The following is a 14,548-nucleotide window of genomic DNA, read 5'->3' as shown; positions in this document are numbered from 1 at the left end:
GTTGGCTGCATAAATGTCTTCTTTTCAGAAGTGTCTGTTCATATCCTTTGCCCACTTTTTGATGGGGTTGTTTTTTTCTTGTAAATTTGTTTGAGTTCATTGTAGATTCTGGATATTAGCCCTTTGTCAGATAAGTAGATTGCAAAAATTTTCTCCCATTCTGTAGGTTGCCTGTTCACTCTGATGGTAGTTTCTTTTGCTGTGCAGAAGTTCTTTAGTTTAATTAGATCCCATTTAAACCTGACAAAAACAAGAAATGGGGAAATGATTCCCTATTTAATAAATTGTGCTGGGAAAACTGGCTAGCCATATGTAGAAAGCTGAAACTGGATTCCTTTCTTACACCTTATACAAAAATTAATTCAAGATGGATTAAAGACTTAAATGTTAGACCTAAAACCATTAAAATCCTACAAGAAAACCTAGGCAATACCATTCAGGACATAGGCGTGGGCAAGGACTTCATGTCTAAAACACCAAAAGCGATGGCCACAAAAGCCAAAATTGACAAATGGGATCTAATTAAACTAAAGACCTTGTGCTCTTAAAACAAATCCTGTGGCAACATTTCTCCCTCCACAGGGCCAAAGCCATAGTGTCTGATCCCAAGGAGAAGGCTCTTCCTCCAGTGCTAGGAGAGGTATGGGCAGCTTCTCAGCGGTGAGCTGTGGGGATCACAAGGCTGCATGCCCCAGTCTTGGAGTCCTGTCAGGTGAACGAGGCAGTTGGGAAAGAGTTGACCCCACCCGCAGCTGCTTTTGGAGCAGGGGACCAAGGAAAAGAGGGCGGCCTCCATGTCAGGCTGCCTGGATTTGTCCAGCATCCTGTTACACCATAACAACTTCTGAACCACACACCAGCCCTGAATTTTGGGCTCATTTGAAGCCTGAATAGCAATAAATCTTTTTAAGTTGCAAATAAATAAATATAGTTATATTCTCTAGGAAAGACAAATTAAAAATAGACCCAAGCAAGGCCGGGTGCAGTGGCTCATGCCTGTAATCCCAGCACTTTGGGAGGCCAAGGTGGGTGGATCACCTGAGATCAGGAGTTTGACACCAGCCTGGCCAACATGGTGAAACCCTGTCTCTACTAAAAATACAAAAATTAGCCCGGCATGGTGGTGGACGCCTGTAATCCCAGCTACTCGGGAGGCTGAGGCAGGAGAATTGCTTGAACCCAGGAGACCGAGGTTGCAGTGAGCCAACAACACAGTGTCACTGCACTCCAGCCTTGGCGACACACTCTATCTCAAAAAAAATAAAAAAAAAAAAAAATAAAAAGACTCAAGTAGGTGAGTCATATTTTCCTTGGGGCACAAGGAAAATACGATTCTCTGCCATCAAGTTTTCTGTGACCAAATTCCAAAGGAGAAGGCAGCCTACAGGCCAAGTGAATTTAAGAAAAATTCTATTCTAATAACCATCTCAACCCAGAAGAAGCTTCCAGAAAGCGTATCCTTGGCCTAATTTCCTTTCAGTTTTCTTATTCTGCCCTAGCCTCACTTTCCCTTGTTTCTTCTTTTGTTTCCGAATGATCATATATATGTGGATATATGTGTGTCTGTTTAGTTGCATAGAATAGTAGCCCGTTATCATTTGATATTTTGTTGCTATTATGCTATTATTATATGCTATTATTATTATGCTATTATTATGCTTTTCTTATTTCTAACTGCAAGCTCTACTTTTGTTCTTTAGTCTTCTTCTTTTCACTTCTTATTTTTCTTCATATTAAATATTTATTTATGTTCTTTTATCAGTCAAAGTCCTGACAGGAAATAGATGGCAGGGACACTCAAAAAAGATCTGACAAACTGAAAATCGTGACTGAAGAGAGCTCTGTGAAGGTACTATTTACAGAGGTCTGGTTTGAGTTAAGGAAATAAAAATGAATGGCAATGCAGCCAGAAATAATATAACCTGGGAGTTGATGTCACCCGTGGGACTCAACTACAGGGCAAAGAAAAAGAGTTATCACTGTAACCCAGTGGGTGGAGGACTGTAGTTAAGTAATGCAAACTGTGCCTCTCAAGATGTGAAGGCCTAGAACAATTGTGGTAATGATAATAGTACCTATTTCATAGAAAATGAAAATTCAAGCTGACAATATTTGTAAAGCACTTAAATCAGTGCCTTACTCAAGCCCTCCTTCATCTTGTTCCCAAATACTGTGGTGCTCCCTATTGGCCAACTTAAGAAGAGCTCAGCATGTATGCTTGGTGTCATGGACCTCTAAAGCCCTCTGTGTGATCACAGGAAAGAGAAAAATATAATATATGCTAGAATATAATAAATATATGTTATATACATATTTATATAATGTATATTACATATTATATTATATGTAATATATATGCTGGCTTTGAATGTAATTTCTCAATTTTATACATTCAATTTTTTGTCATTACTTCTAATTTTTGACTAATTTTCTTTTATTTTTAAATTATTAAATTTGCCACTCTAAACTGTTTTTAATCTTAAATTTATTTTTATATGTATTATATTTGTTACTTTATTATTTATTTATTTATTTATTTATTTTTATTTATTTTTGAGACAGAGTCTCACTCTGTTGCCCAGGCTGGAGTACAGTGGCTCGATCTCAGCTCACTGCAGCCTCTACCTCCCAAGTTCGAGCAATTCTCCTGCCTCAGCCTCCTGAGTAGCTGGGACTACAGGTGCGCACTGCCATGCCCAGCTGATTTTTATATTTATAGTAGAGACGGGGTTTCACTGTGTTGGCCAGGGTGGTCTCAAACTCCTGACCTCAGGTGATCCCCCCCAACCTTGGCCTCCCAAAGTGCTGGAATTACAGGCGTGAGCCACCAGGCCTGGCCTGTAACTTTACTCTTAAACTTTGAGTCATAAGCATTTCACTTCATGTTATAATTTATTGTAATTTATTCTTTCTTTTACTCTATTCTCTTTTACTTCAGTTATGAGTAGTTTACATAGTAGTGCCCAGGGATATAGTGGCAAAAAACAAAACCACAAGCAGAAGAAATTTGAGACCCCCTGCCTCGCCATCTCTACTAATTTATCCCACAGAGAGTGCATCCCCTGGGCCTATGATGGTTAGGTCATAAAGCTACCTGCTCTAAGATATAAAGACAACATAATCTAAAAGAAGTAAAAATTCCAACATACCCCTTTTTACCTAGGGAATTTGGGGACGACAACAGAATTATGAGAAGCAGAGATACCTTAATTCAATAGTGCCTGGACCAACCTTTGACAGATCACAGGATCAAGAAGAGATGTGTCTAAGGCAAGTTAAAGAGAATGACGAGGGTAGAATGCATTTGGTCCCAGCAGGGAAACGGAATTAAAAGGGTCTCACATTTGGGACCATGGGAGTACATACCTAAGCAAGATTATCTCATTTCAAAATAAGGTAGCCTTATTCAAGTAATAAGATTGAAACTTTATTGGTAAATAGAAGGCCCCGGTTTTTACTCCCAAGCCTTTGTTAGTGCTCACGTGTTGGAAAGTCACCCAAAATTTTCCAAACTTTTCAGGAAGGTGAGACTACCAGAAGTGAGGATTGCATGGAAAAACACCAAGGCAAAACATGAGGTGAATCACTTCAGGCAAGAGTTGGGTAAAGGATTGTGATAATGTGATATAATAAGAAATATAGATTTGGTCATTGTCTCCAGTTTCTGGTACAGAGCTTCTAAAACCTTTGGAATTTCCTGAGTAATAAGCATGATAGGTGCATCTTTGGTTATAATATTTGGTATTAGGCCCCAGCTTCTAAGACCCTCAGAATCTCCAAAGTGATGAATGTCTTTTTGTATGCTAATGAGATGACTGGTGTCTGGAGGCCCCTAGATAGCTTCAGGATGGAGGCTGGCCACCAGAAAGAAAGGCATGATTATAGGATTGAGATTTTCAGGTCTACTCTCAACCTGTAGGGAGAGAAGGGGGGCTGGATGGACATTGAGTTTATCACCAATGGCAAATGATATAATCAATCATGCATACGTGATAGAACCTCCATAAAAACCCTAATTGACAGAGTTCAGAGAATATTTGGTTAGTGAACACCTCTAGGCACCAGTAAAGTGTGAAAAGGTGCATGGAGACTCTGGGCACCCCCCGCCCCCCGCACCTTGCCCTATGTATCTCTTCCATTTGGCCGTTCCTGAGTTGTTCCCTTATAATATAATGGTAATAGTAAGTGAAGTGCTTTTCTGTGTTCTGTGATCTGTTCTAGCAATCTGTTAAACCTTACGAAGGGGTTGTGGAAACCTCCTGAATTTATAGCTGGTGAGTCAAAAGTTCCAGTAGTCCAGGACTTATGCCTGGCATCTGAAGTGAGGGGCAGTCTTTTGAGATTGAGCACTTAACTTGTGGAATGGAATGTTAATTTTAGGTAACTATCATCAGACTATTGTAGGATATCCATCTGTTGTTAGAGAATTGGTTGATATAGGGGTATCTATAAGCCCAGGAGAGAGACTTCAGAAGAAATCAACCCTGACAATACCTTGATCTCAGACTTTTAGCCTACAGAACTGTGAGAAAATAAATGTTTGTTATTTAAGCCACTCACTCTGTGGTACTATGTTATGGCAGCCCTAGCAAGCAAGTACATTAATATCAGCTATCATAGTCAATAGCTGCCTTGAAGAAATATATATACAGATAGATAGATAGATAGATAGATAGATAGATAGATAGATAGATAGATAGATAGACAGACATAGATATATCAATCAAGTAAAGCATACATGTATATATATCAATCAAGTAAAGCATACATTTCTCAGTGGATCCTGATGAATGCGCTGCCCAAAACAACAAAAGGTCAGGGGTTTGTCTCTCTTCCCCAAATTCACAAATTCTCTACCTTCATATATCTTGATGATATCTTTGTGAAAGAAGTAGGGATGGTGCAATATAGGTCTGAAAGAATGAGCACTTTACCAAAAAGACTATCTACATCAGCAGAAAGTTCATAATTGCAGATCTTAAAATGTACTTCTTTAGCCAGCAAAGTGAAATCTCATGAAGAAAGTTACCTAAATTATTAACAAATAAACTGCATGTATTTTGCTTGGCTGAGTGTAGTATAAGCAAATTTGAAACTCTGCTTTAAAAAAAAAAATAGAAGAGTCACTTAATAAATTTAGGGGAAGACAACATGAAGAAGTGAGCTAATTTTAAGAGCAAACTTTAGGTAAGAACAGGTAGTTGCTCTGGGCACAAAATACAATAGCAAGCATATTCTTTTTGAAATATATAATGTAATACTACTTGGAAATAAAAGTGAATAAATTAGTTACCTGTGCAACAATGGAAGTTAATCTCAAAAGCATTATGATGAACAAAGCCAGCAAAAAAAAAAAAAAAAAAAAAAAAAATGAGAGCCTACTCTATGATTCCATGTATGTGAAATTCTAGAACCAGCAAAGTTAATCTATAGTGATGGACATCATGACAATGGCTGCCTATGGTGGATTGGGTATCTGGGGTGATATAAATATTCCACATCTTGGGAATGGAGATACACCTCTCAGAAACCATTCAGAGATATTTGTCCTGACCAACTGTAGATAGCAGAGTTAACTGACAGCCCCAGCTCCCATCTCTGTTCATTATGAGAATAATCCAATGAGCAATCTTTGCTCAGAGACTCTCCATTAGAAACATTCTCAAACCTCTGCTATGGTCTGAAACGGCCACTCAATTCTTTCTTGCGCTCTCCTTTAATCAGTGTCAGGCTATTCCTGCCTACTTCTTCCCTCTTCCTCTTTATATTTCACAGGCGTTTCCCTCAATAAATGTCTTGCACATTTAATCCCACTGACATCTGCTTCTCAGATGATACATGGGATTTGGGGTTACATGGTTATACATTTGTCAAAACTCATAGAACTATACACTTGACATCTGTGTATTTTACAGTATGAGAATTTTACATCTAAAAATAAAAACCTGCATTGCCTTTTTATCTTGAAATCTGCTTGTACGCTCATGAAATATGTCAGTACTAGGTAAGTAATACTTGGCACTATTTCTGGGATAATATTTCAGTAATAGACACACAGAGGTATAGACAAACAAGTTCACGGTATTCTTAGTTAGGAAGCAGGCCCATACAGTGATGACATGAGGCATCCCAGTTGAAATACTATTTGGTAAGCTAGCTTCACTCACTGGTAGGTGAACTTCCTGGACAGATGACTACTATCACACAATTTAATCTTTAGCATATCGTCATAGGTTACAAATTATTACAAATCTTGAAATCCCAGAGTTTCAAGTCAAACTCTGAGTCTCAAATTGTCACAGTGAAAAGGAAACTCAACAAGCTTGATTAAATGTTCCACTGTGTCAGCCAACTAGTCTTCATTTTCCAGTCCTCTTCACTTTCTTCATGGATAGAGAAAGCAATGCATCACCATTTTGTTCTAACTTTAAATTCGCTCCTACTTTTAGGGTTATATTTGCATATACCATGTCTGTTTCCTGAAGTTTGCTCTCCCATTGCTTTGTATAATTTTCCAGAAATTAGATTTCTGGAAAGCTCTTTCACTCTTTCTCATACCTATTGCACATTTGTCCTTTTTTGATGCCTTACTCCCGTATCGTGAGTCCTTTTTATGCATATGCCAACATACGTGAATCTGACATATAATGAATGATATGTCTGAGGGTTATTTCCTGTATAACAATTAGCTGGAAATGACAGAGATTTTAGTAAATAGCTTCATTTGCCATTTTTAGTATATAAGTGAAGTAAGCTTTTCCACAATCATTTCAGGAGAAGGTGCAGATGGGTAGGCTGAGCCTGGTTCAGGGGCTAAAATGACACTGACAGAGAGAAGAAGCGGGATGTTTTTTTCTTCCTCTAGTAAAAGAAAAAAAGTGAAAACATATAGCAAACGCTGACTTAATAATCACCAAAGATTTATTTATCACCTAGTATGTGCCAGGCACTGTACTAAGTACAGACGGGAATACATAAGTAAGACATTTCCTTGACCCTCAAGGAACTCACACAGTCTGATGGAGATGACAGACAAAAAAACAACAGTTACAATAAAATGTAAGTTCTCTGAAGAACTCACTGACAGAGCCCCAAGTTGCCCACTGTGAAAGACAGAATGTCCAGGACAACTAAAGAGGTGATAGTTTTCATACTACTGCAAAAGAGAATGTTCAGTGAGGAATGTCTCAAAGCAGATAAAGTCTGAGATTTTTTTAAAAAATTAAAGAGTCAAGAGAAAGGATTAAGATACGTCTTATCTTTGAAAACACAGAAGGGTGGAGGAGTTAGTTACTCCACCACTGCTGATATCTGGAAACACAGGCCTCAGATAAACTTTAACATTCACACGCTTTTGAATGTCTTACAACTTTATCTCCTTCGGATGCCCCACTCCTCTAGGAAACCAAGGGGAGAAGAATCTGGCAGTGTGTTTGTGCTTTGGGAGAATGGAGATAAAGAGCTTCCAAGGAAATCACCCTTGACCTGAGCCTCAGAAAGGAAACAAGGATGCACTCCCATAAAAAACAGGAAAGGAATATTTCAGGAGTGGAATATATTCCAACAGTGGAATATTTTATAAAATATATATATTTTAAGCCAGAAAAATACGGCTAGTGTCATTTAATTTGGAATGGCAGGATTATAGAGTCTGATTCAAGGCATGGCAGAAACTGAGAACCAAAAAGTGCAAAAGAACAGAATTAAGGGAAACAAAAACATTTAAAGGAGTTTGGATTATAAACTGAAGCCATTGAGAAATTATTGGACTCCTAAAGGGGGATGTAACGTGATCACTTTTTTGTATAGCAAGATTACTTAGAAAAAGATGGATAGTGTGAAATAGACAGTGGAATGTCATACCTGAAGACAGAGAGACGAGAAAGGAGACTACCTCAAAAATATGTAGAACGATTGTTGAAAGTCTGAACAAAGATTATACCAGGGAGCACTCCTGATGGACCCTTAACACTTAAGTGACAGAATCTCATGATCTATTGTTATTAGAGGGCTGTACACATATATTTCGTGTTTGCTATTTACCTATTTACCTAAATGAACTAACTACTTGACCACTCCTCTAAAACCAGATGTTAACAGTCATCATGGTATGGATTTTCATAGAAACTCGATGCAATACTAAGGGCACATTTACATTCTCCCTTCCAATTTTCATTTTTCTATGCTTTAGTTCTATATTTATCTTATATTTACCTTTATCTCCTCCTACCCTCACAAACTCCAATTGTCAGCTAGTTTAAGGAGCGAATCATCCTACAAATTACTGCATGCACCTGAGTCAGCATTTTCACCTTTCCTGTACTCAGTAAATGGTTAATTAAGAAGCATATGCATACATCATTCTGATTGGTAACCTTGGGTCAGGAAATCAGTGTATCTTAATGACTGACATTCAGAATCTAACATGTAAATTACCTCAATTTACATTTAAATATGAATATGTGTTGCATATTTAAATGTATTTACATAATGTGTATTTAATATATTTACATTGACATTCAGTTGAGAGTGAAATCTGAATGCATAAGTTGCTGACTATTTTATTTTCCTGGCTTCCCTGTCTTTTGAGAATGCTCTATGTCAGTAAAAGACATTGTAGAAAAAATGGCCATCTCTGCAGAAGTTGCAGCATGCTTACCTGGAAAGTGTTCTTATTAAGATCATAGCTATAACTTCCTATTATTGCAAATGTACACATATTTTAGTAAAGAATAAAATAAATTACAATATCAATCATCTTGTAATTCAGTCTGGAGGCAAGAGGCTCAGAAAATGTTACCTGTAACCTCTGGGGACAGATTCCATCATTAGATTAACAATCGCTGAGGCAAGCATACATCATTAAAACAGACAAGTGGTGCACCAGGGATGCAGCAATAATAAGCAGAAAAACTTGTAGTGTCACTTCATATAGGAAAACTGTGGACATCTTGTAGATGTGAGATTCTTGTTTACTTTGGGTAAAATATAATCACCACCTCTAGAGATATGATAAGATAACAGATGAAACAAAGCTATACCCAAAGGATACATCTTCATTTATTTGGTTTGTCTGTACTGAAGGCACAGAATGAACAATGAATGCATTGAAGTTAGTGACTAGATTCACAGGCAGTGGTGCAGAACTGATTTTTCACTCATTTGATCTAAACATAATGCTGTTATCAACCGCAAAGAGAGTTTGTTTATAAACCTGATTTCCATTGTAGGAAAAAATAGACTGGGCTACATAATTTGGATTATTTGCAATACCTATTTTTCCTTCCCTTTATTACATTTCCATTTCTAAATGGGGATTGCAAAACAGATAATGGCATGCTCTCCTATGTAAGCTCAAAAAGTTATAATTCTCACAGAATTGTTTTGAAAACAATATGCATTTATCTCTAAAGTACTGTGGGGATGTTGCCACTCATTGGATCTGCATTATAGGGAATTAGAATGCACATAATCAGGCTGTTTGAAGCAGAGCACTTTTGAGACTATCAGAATTCGTCACTTCTACGGTCTTTCACTCAACTCTCCAATTCACCTAGACATTCAGAACATGGCTAAATTCTATGAGCATCAAATTATAAAACTGACCAAGTCATATTTTGAAAGGAAAACTTAACATTTTAAATACTCTACTATAAAGTGATACATCACAATAATTGATAAACAGTTGATGATGGCTGGATGTCAGGAAAACCTAGTTTTCATACAAAACTCTGCTACTCACCCCGTAACTTAAGCAAATGATTTAACCGTTCTGTTCCTCAATGTCTTTGAAATAAATGTTCCCGACTGGATTGCTAACCTTATTGAAGGTGTCTGCCTTTATGACACTGATGAACATGTTGAAGGGTAGTAATTATGTTGCTTAATACAAGTTTGAGAGAGAAGGAACAAAATAAAAATCTAAACAAAATTATTAGTTTGTTATTTTTGACTTTTCAGTTTCCATAAAGCATCTTGATTTTTCAATTTGAAATTCCGTGGCTTAGATTGTTAACTGTTAAGCCAAAATTTCAACTAAAAAACTAAAATGGAAATTGTACTTAGTCCTAGTCCTAATTCCAATTCTTTCCTAAATAATTTCATTTCATTCGCATCCTTTTAAACTGGAAAAGAAATTGAGCAGGTTTTTAATAAGAATCAAATTAATTAAAAATTTGTGTTCAAGTGAAGACCAAAGACCAGATAAATTTATGTGAAGTGCAATGTAAATGAAGCAAAGTAGATTTATTTTGAATTTATATTCCAATTATTCATGCTTAAATTAACATTTTGGCTATTCATTTTGCATCTAAAATCTAACTTTACCAAATAATGATAATTACATTTTACATTTTTATGGAGAATTCTAAATGCTAATTTTCCATAATAATGCACTCATTAAATGTGTTTTGTTTATAAACACATTTAGGTGCTGTCAATTTCAATTTGTAAAAAGAAGAAATCTCAGTCACAACATTTAAAAATTCAAATCGTAATTCTAGCTTGGCAAATTAAACTGAAGCTTCATATTCAGAGAACATGAAATAAGTATGCTTTGAAAAGCATATACTACTCATATTTCAGTTATTTAAGTTATGTAAGGTCATTATGTAAGGTCTAAATTATGATGCCATTTTCCTAGAGAGTTTTTCAACCTAAATTTCTACTTGTATGTAGCTTAACAATAGCAATTATTAATTGCCATTAGTTTTGACATCATACAGCACAATTTCAATTCTCAGCAAAGGAATTCAAAGATTAGGGCACAAAAACACAAAGTAAAATAACCACACTTTCTAAATATGTCACCTCAAATCATTTGCAAAATACATACAGTTTTCTTTAATAGTCTGAATTTAGTAGAATATCTATTTGCCTTGTTACTTGATTAATGCCTTATTAATATTGTAATTGTTCATATATCAAAAAGGACTGCTAATAATATTCTATTTAAAAATTATGTCCATGTATAGAACTAATAATCTTCAGAGTATAGGAAGGTATATGGAATATTCTGGATTGTCAATAAACTTTTTGAACAAATACACCCACAAATAAATGAATTAATTGACAAAAGGTACGTGTATTCTTCTGTAGTGTCCTTACCGTTGTAAAATTAGTTTGCTCTCATGACCAATAAGTTATAGTTTCTTTTATACATATTTTTTCACTTTTGTGTTTGTAGTTCTGAGGGATATAATAGCTTCTTAAGTACTGGTAAATGGTAAAAACAGGAGAGAGGAAATATAGGTAGAAAAAAGCAGATAGAAATGGAGAAATAAGGGAAAATATAGAAGAAGAAGAAGAAAAAAGAAAGGAAGAAAAATGTATCTAGTTGAAATAGTTAAATTACATATTTGATATTGATATTCTGCATTATAATGGTAACTCTCATTTTTATTTTCTAGTTAAAGTGTTTCTAAATAGAAAAAAAAAGAAATATTAAAAAAAGAAAAAGAAAATATTTCTGGTACATAATTATTTAAAGAAGTTTAGAAGTTTGATAACTATCTTGGTTACCAAACAGATAGAGAGAAGTTCAAATTTTATTTATTACATATATGTATTCCTCTATTAATTTCAAATCAAAATAAAATCATAAATAGAATAAAACTGGATCACTGAATATGCCTTTCTCAATTTCTGATAAAATGTATTTAAGAATACTAAAATAAGTAGTCAAAAATATAACTGGATCCAAACAAGGGAAAGTGATAGCTAAGAGAAGACTTGAAAATGAAGTCGCCTCTAATTTTCCCTCTATCCCTACTCCAGAGGGAAGTAGAGGGAAGAATACGAGTAGTAAAAATTTTGAATGTCACTAATGATCACTATATTTAGAGATAACCACATGAAGAACACAGTAGGCAGCACAAAGGAAAAATGTGGTGGGTGAGAGTGGAGCCTACTGGAAAGGGGGGTAGTGGGGAGGGCAGAAATGCAAACATGGAATCCCTACCCTCTAGCTGTTCATTAAACTCTCAGTGAAGGCCAGGCACAGTGGCTCACACCTGTAATCCTAGCACTTTGGGAGGCCAAGGCCGGTGGATTGCTTGAGCCCAAGAGTTTGAGACCAGCCTGGGCAACATGGCAAAATTCCATCTCTACGAAAATAAATAAATAAATAAATAAATAAATAGATTAATTATCAATCAAGTTGGAACCAAACACCAATGCTCAATGTCTTGAATATCTTAATTGTGCAGAAAGCCAAAAAAGCAAGCAGAATCATCATAGTATCAGAACTATCACTCCCCAGCAATAATAGTCATTTTATTGTTTAAAAAAAAATAACCTATACATAAGAGCCTCTGAAGGAGCAGAAATCTCAGGGAAAAGTGACCATGTAAACCCCACTTGAAGTCTCCTCTACTTTATCTTCCCCATGGAACCGAGTAACATCAAAACCCACGCATTATTCATCAAGTTTTTCCAGTCCCTGCTAATTCCCAAAAGAAAAAGGTGGATGTGATGGATGTGATAAACGCATGAACTAGTCTGGCTTTCAACTCAGCAAGGCGTTTACTTCCGGGCAGAATTGGAGCAATGGTCTAATGCTCCAGAATACTACCTTAGAAGGGCAGGTACGGTCCTGGAACCAAATGGAGTAAGTCCTGGAACATTTAACAGAAGTAGCAGCAGCAACCACGACCTCCTAAAGGCTAAACCTTCTCCACACTAGTCCTCAGGCTACAGAAAATAAAATAGAAGGAAACTCTTAGTTTTCTCGTTGTAGCTCTGAAATGACTTGTGGGAAGAAATACTTCTTTTACTGCTATGGTTTCACTGTGTCTGCCGAATTGTAACAGTGGGGAAGTGTTTAGGTCATACAGGCTACGCCCTCATTATTAATGCTGCTATGAAAAGGGCTTGCTAGAATGCGTCCTCTCTCTTCTGTTCTGCCATGCAAGGACATGCAGTGCTCAAGACATCACCTTGAAAGAGAGACTGGATCCTCATCAGAAAACCGAAACTGCCAGCACCTTGATCTTGAATTTCCCAGCCTTCAGAATTTCAATAAAATAAATTTCTTTTCTTGGTAAGTTATCCGGTCTGTGGTATTGTGTTATAGTAGCACAAGTGGACTAAGATGCATGTCCAATATCAGAATACATTCGAAATCTGGCTATATCAGTCCTCCCGTACTAGCTTTTGCTATAGAAACAATCTCCAAACTCAGTTGCTTACAGTAAATATATATCTTTTCTAACTCATGTTGCAGGAGGCTTTTAGGCTGAACTCCACTGGGCTCACCTCTGTTTCTTATTTCTTTTTATTATGGAACCCAGGCTAAAACAACAGCACCACCTAATGTGGGAGGAGTGGGGAAGCAAACCACAGAAGTCGTTTAAAATGTCTGCTAATAGGTGGCAAATGTCACACCTGCTCATATGCCATTGGGAATGTCACATGCTAAATCCCAAGCAAGTCACATGCTCAATCCCAAGATTAACACGATGGGGAAGTATATTCTACTTACAAGGAGGGCACAACAGAGTAAAATGGCAAAGAGCATGTGACTTCATCACAGGGAGGAAGCAAATAATCAGGAAAAATAATTCAATCTGGTATGCCACGTTAATGATGAGAAAAATAAAAAGAGTTAACAGGACAACTATGCAGACATATACTCCAAGAGAAGAAACAAAATAAAACATAACGAAAGTGATGATGATAATTCCAAAAGAAAATACAGTCCAGACATTTTTGGAAAATTACTTCAAGTGTTTTATATTTTATAATAATTTAATAAAAATAATAATGGATAAGGTGAGATGGCAAAACAATTGAATAGGCAATAAATTAAAAAGATGGTTGAAAAGGTAAAGAAATTGATTTAAAAAAACAACGTTATCACAAAAATAATAACAGATCACTATTAAAGATATACCAGAAAATTTTCCTCAAATGAAGAAAGTTTATACAGTCCCAGCCCTTTGGGAGGCCAAGGCGGGCAGATCACTTGAGGTCAGGAATTTGAGACCGGCCTGGCCAAAATGATGAAACCCGTCTCTACTAAAAATGCGAAAATTAGCATGGTGGCACATGCCTGTAATCCCAGCTACTCCAGAGGCTGAGGTACCAGAATCATTTGAACCCAGGGGGTGGAGGTTGCAGTGAGCCAAGTTTGCACCACTGCACTCGGTCTCAAAAAACAAAACAAAAAAAAAAAATAAAAAAAGAAAGCTTTAATCATGAAATTCTAAAGGGCATAACTTTTCCATGTCAGATAGAATAGGATTATCACTAAAATTTATGGTGTTTAAATGTATTCATCAATTATTTATTTAGTCGTTCAATGAATATTTATCAATTGCCAGCTATTTGCCAGTGATTTTTCTAGGTACAGGGAAACACAACCTCACCAAACAAAACGATTTCTGAATTATAATCAGAAAAGACACTAAAACTGAAGTATAAAGAGAGAATTATTTGGACGTTTATAAGAAAAAGCAGTTTACTTAAGTGAAAGAATTAGGCTATATTCTGATTTCTTAAAGCATCGTTCAATGTCCAAAAAGTAGAAAATGTCTCCAAAATTCTGCGT

General features: G+C 36.3%; 1 pseudogene; it reads left to right on the top strand.

Moving 5' to 3' along the window:
• Positions 1–664, top strand: part of LOC101177692 — a 193,243-nt pseudogene extending 192,579 nt beyond the window's left edge.
• The last annotated feature ends 13,884 nt before the right edge of the window (positions 665–14,548 follow it).

This window comes from Nomascus leucogenys, chromosome 8, assembly GCF_006542625.1.
Source record: "Nomascus leucogenys isolate Asia chromosome 8, Asia_NLE_v1, whole genome shotgun sequence".
In the NCBI taxonomy this organism is placed as follows: Eukaryota; Metazoa; Chordata; class Mammalia; order Primates; family Hylobatidae; genus Nomascus; species Nomascus leucogenys.
The sequence above is the reverse complement of the archived record's forward strand: the minus strand, read 5'-3'. Positions and strand labels throughout refer to the sequence as shown.